A 5732-nucleotide genomic window follows, 5' to 3' on the forward strand; every position below is an offset into this window, starting at 1 on the left:
TTATTGTATTGATTTTATTATGTTAATGATTTTCTTAGATTGTAACGTTTTGTTGATTATTTTTTTTCGATGTTTTCATTGCTCTCAACAATAAATCTGCTTATGCTTTTCCATTAGGCTCAATTTCTGTGCATTTTTGTGTTTTTACTTGTATATGTTTTTACCCTGCTTTTTTAATCGCCTATTTGAAGTTTGAAATCTTATCAAATCATAATTTTATTCAAATTTTTACACATATTGAGCAGAATCACGTGCGAATAACTGTCGGAAAGTTCACTTTTGGAGAAAAATACATTAATTAGATTCGTTTTAACACAGGACGGAATGTAATTGAATTAGCCTTAGGTTTAAGTTTGGGTCTCAGTTTTCAGACGGCCCTCGTGGAAAATAAACACAGACCTCGTCACAAGCTGCTTAACTTCTATAGTAATTTTACCGAAAACGCATTGATATTTTTGACATGTTTGGTTTATTATATCTTTAGGTGTTTATAGCTGTCAAATGCCACAATCTAAGCACTAATGCACGTGGGGAGGATTATTCTATTAGAGCAGGACATTGTTTAGAGCAATTTATAATTATTAACATTAACTCACAACATCTGTTATCTAATAAAAGTTGAATTTCGTTACATTGAACTCGGTATGCTGACTAATTAATTAGTATGTCTAATCTAATATTCACCCATTTTTATTTAAAATAGTTAAATATCTCACCTTCAAAATAATCAATCAATATCTGGCAATGCAAAGCACATCTGTGTCTGTGTAACTTAATAATTTCGTAGTAAAATGCCACACCTCCGTTTTGCCCATCTATTATATTAACCTTTGTTTGCAACAAACTTTTTTCATAATTTTTATATATCCCACAAAATGCAGAAATTGCACACTGTTGGCACCAACAAAACTGTATACCACCCAGATAAAATAAAATTAAAACAAATGTCTATAAAAAATATTATATTCATGAATAATGTTGTGTTTGTATCAAATAAAGGCTTTCAGGATGCTTAGATGGTTTCTGCCTCTGTGGACAGGTAGTACATTTAGACATGATGTCACATTCATATTTTTACATCAGGTTGAGTTCCAGTGACCTGCGTGATTCACTGTGGTAGGAAGCAGTTTCTTGGCTCCGTCTACACACGGATAGCATAAGGATCCTTCATGCAGGGCAAATGCAAACCACTCTCTTTCCAGCATAGGCCTACTCTCCATCTGATTGGATATGAAGGGCAGTTAGCCCACTGAAAAGGTGCCTGTAAGTTTATGCATCACTGTCTCCATATGTCAGGGTAGATTATCCTGTGCACAATTTGCTCTCACCTTTCATAAATCATTCCACCCATTGAGTTAATGGTATGTTATTTCAGAGTGTACAAATAAGCAGCAAAAGGATAATTAAAGTATGGGTTATCCCATAAATATGCCACGAGTGACTTTTATAAGACATTTCCATCACCTAATCTTAGTTACAGTAGTTAATACTAAACTGTATTTAGTCTGCTTTCAAACTCTGTCAGAATAAAGGAAGGAAATTAAATAATGTTTGAATTTACTGGATTCTTTCTTTTACAGGGCTCTTTAAATTTCCTCTTTTTGACTACTTGACAAATTCCTTTAATAATATTGAATTAAATTTAAAGTAAAATGCAGTATTTATTTTAAATGCAAATTGTTGGCAAATTAATGCAATGTATATATTTTGCTATAAAGCAGCAGCTAAAATGTTATATGTTTTGATGCATAAACAAACAAATGGAAAATTTAGCTGCTCTTTTAATGCACAGTCCTAGTGTTAATTTAACTAGAATGTTTGGATAATGTCACGTGATATATATTTTGTGTAACTTATGTAACCAATAATGTAACCTGTTACTTTATTTTTATGTAAGTATGCCGTTTATTACACTAACATGGAAAACACATGTTAATATTCACATTAAATAAAGAACAGGAAATGTGTTTTATATTTTAACTGCTATGGTTTCTTTTTGCCCATCCACTTAAATTGGTGGGTTATGCATGTATAGACTAAATTTTTGGATTTGCTTTATGTAGACTATAGACCAAAACAGGCAAGTGGCAGTAAGATTCAATTTTACATTTAATTAAAAATTAGATTTAAGGTCCTTGGTAGTTAGTTTATTTAATTTTCTTTGGGGGTGGGTTAAATTTACTTGTTGAAGTGTAATGTTTTAATAATAATTTGCTTTTTAAGATAAGGACGGAGTTTATGTCAAATTATGGTTAAAAACTACTGAAGAAATAATTTAGTGTTAAACAAGCTTATATGCATAACCTCAAGAGGGCTGCTTTGCTAATATACGATAACTTAAAACATATTTGATTTTGAGTCATGCGTTCACACAACACACCACCCAACAAGCAATGAACCATACAGCACACACAGCTCCTGCTGAGGAAAGCCTATTAGTCCCAGAATCTTAATGAATGTACTGTATGTTAGACACATGTTTTACTTTTTAGTCTTTGCATTTGAGTCTTTAACTGAAATAAATATTTGGTACTGCTAGCTAGACTATTTATTTGCACATCATTAAATATTTAGCTCCAACTGAATCCAACAGAACATGGACATTGTTTTGCTATATTTCCTTATTCTTGCTAACAGTGGCTTTTTCTCTTTGTGATAAGTCATGCATGCACCATATAAATGTAACATTTTACAGTGCAATTTGTGCAGTATGCATGCTCTTTTGTAGTCTTGGCTTATTTAGTGCCTAAATACCCAGCACAATAGGGCTAAAAGTGTCCAAGTTTGTTCCTAATTGGGTTGACTGATAATAAAACTTTTCATTACAAAAATAAAGTGAAAATGGGTTTGCTTAGCCAATGTACGTAAATACAGTGAGTTGTGGCACAGAGATAAAAGTCAGTTTTTTATTAATGTTGCTTTTGTATTTATGTCTGACTGTATACTGTAAGGATTTTCTTTCTTTCTACTTTTTATACTTTCTACTGACACATAATTCAAAAAAGATTTGTTTCTTATTGTTTCTGGTTTGCACTGAGAGTAAATTATATTGTATGTCGAGAATGCCAACAGTTATTTTATGATATACTTGGTCCTCATTTAAATGTTTCATGTTTTACAAATGAAAGCTAAAAGATTTATGTCAGATGTGTTCAGCAAACAGACAACACATTACTTAATATAACTCTAATATTTAATACTTGAATATATGTAATACTTGATACACTGATTTTCTTTAAAATACATTTAATTGTGCCTTCCATTTGCAGCACTTATTTCAGTTAATATGGAGGTCATCTATTTGGGTATTCCCAAAAACAAATTTAAAGGATGCAGAAGCAGTAAAAATCTGACCTTTCATGAAAATATCCTGCGGGCTGCTCGGGATCTGGCCTATGGCAATGGTAGTGCATGGCCCCTTTTGAAGACTTTAATGCAGCATGAAAAATGAGTTATAATTGATGGCATTGTTCAGTAACAGTAGCTCACAATAACTCCCAGAGCAAATGCAAAGACAAGCAGCAGGAAAAACAAGCAAGGAAATGATCTCTTACATTTATTTGGACGGGTGACTTCACGCTTTATTAATCAATTTGGTTAATACAATTAAAGCGGTTCTTCACATTATTTTTGTCATTCCGAGTCTGATCTCAGACCCTCAGTATATTGCCCTGGGCAGAGGAAATAGGATGCCCACTGTAGTTAAATCGCCCCTATAGCCCTGTTCTTTTTCAGTGCTCTATATATGATGTGCATCTCCACCAGGCTTTCTAAGGCAATAAACAACACTAATTGCCCTTCAAACAAACCTGACATGTGTTACAATGTTCGGATGATGTGCAGGCCCCACCAAAATTCAGTTTTTGCATGAGTGCAAATGTATATGCACCATACACGACAGCGATTCATGCTCTGTTAAATGTGAACCCAGCCCAGATTAGCTTTGCTGTGATTATTTGTGCAAGTTTCTAGGTTTGTGTGACATTATAGCTATTTTGTGCTGAAATAGTCAAACTGTTTATCATATTGCAGTCTGATTTGTAATATATTTCTTAGTTCACATGTTTTTAATATGATCGGTTAAAGCTGGAATAGCAATGTGTCATTTATCTCAGCAAGCCTTTGTGTGTAGAGGAAAATATTTACCAGGACAATCAATTAATCATATGCAAATTTGTTACCCTATTGAAAACTAATATTTTGGTGGTATGCATATTTTATTAGCAAATTGTAAATACATTTAGCAAACACTTTCAAATTGGCCATCCTCATTTTTCCTCAATGCACAAATCCACAGGGTTAAAACATTTATTAATTAAATCACATTGTGGTCAATGACAAAACAAGCAAGTACAATCAATCATTGTCTATTCGCCAGATACATTTTATTTGTGCTCCCTGTGTCATGCTGATTGTTTGTTTAATTGATAGTGGCATTTAAAATAATAATCCTCAAAATAGTTTGAAAGTGCAAAACAACTTTACCATTAAACGAACACTTGAAAACTATACATTTAGGAAGGTTTATAATTTGAAAAAAAATAGAGCCAATTATAGACAACCATAGCTTCCATTTAGTAAAGCAAAAATTATTAGCTTAATTATTAACTTATTAAAATTATTTAGCTGAATGTTTTTTATTTATTTAGGAGCATTCATAGCAGGTGCACCCTTTGACTTTCTGGTTGCACCTAACATCTGCGATGAATTTACATTTAACAAAATTCTAGGATGCTGTTGTAAACTTTTCCTTTGATATCAAATTCATAAAAATACTTTTTAAATACAATTTAAACCGGTTTGATAAAATAGCATGTCTTCTAGTTTTGCATTGGTTGTACCACTTGACACAGAAAGTGTATCAGCCTACCCATAACATTAAAGTATAGCTATTTTTTCAATTTTGAGAGACATCTACTAACTTTTCATTTTGTTTTTCAGCATTCTTTCTTAATAAGTGCCACAGCTCATAAGCTTATTTAATATCTTAACTGCATTGATGTGTACAAGTGTGCATGTTTATGTGTTATTGCTGTTTGCCTCTTTTTTAAATAAATGTGCTAATAAATGCCATTTGCTATATGAGTATTCTGTTTCACAAAAGCTTATTTGTAGTGGAAAAGGATTGTTTAGACTATACAGGAAAGTAATGGTTCTTTTAAGAACCTTAGACTAAATGTTTTATTGTTGTTGTTGTTGTTGAACCAAACTTTTTTTTTCTTTTGCAGATGCTTTTTTCAGTGACTTGCAGTGAACTTGCAGTGCATCTATACATTTTTATCAGTGTGTGCATTTCTTAGAAATCAAACCCATGCCTTTGGTGTTGCTAGCACCGTGCTTTACCAACTGAGCAACAGAAGAGCTACATGCATGCTTTGTACAACATGCAGCACATACCATAATACCAATAATCATGAACCAGATTACCCTGGAATCATTGGAAAGCCAATAGTTTTCCTATCAAAATGATTCCTATGTGTGAGGCGAAGTGAGTGCTCGGGGGAAAGCAGTGAATCGTTGCCATTACCTCACCATGGTAACCAGATGGTGTGCCTCCACCACAGTAATGCTTGTGGTTCTGCTCATAGAAACATGACGCACAGACTTGGCTGACGGCTTGTTTATTCCGTTTTTTGGTGCAGTCTGTGCACTTTGAGACACAAGCCCACCAGTTCTCCAGTCCAGTGAGGTCAGGGTCCAGCTTATAACCTCTGGATGGGCGTGTACTGCAC

The sequence above is a fragment of the Paramisgurnus dabryanus genome, chromosome 2 (genome assembly GCF_030506205.2).
Source record: "Paramisgurnus dabryanus chromosome 2, PD_genome_1.1, whole genome shotgun sequence".
NCBI lineage: Eukaryota > Metazoa > Chordata > Actinopteri > Cypriniformes > Cobitidae > Paramisgurnus > Paramisgurnus dabryanus.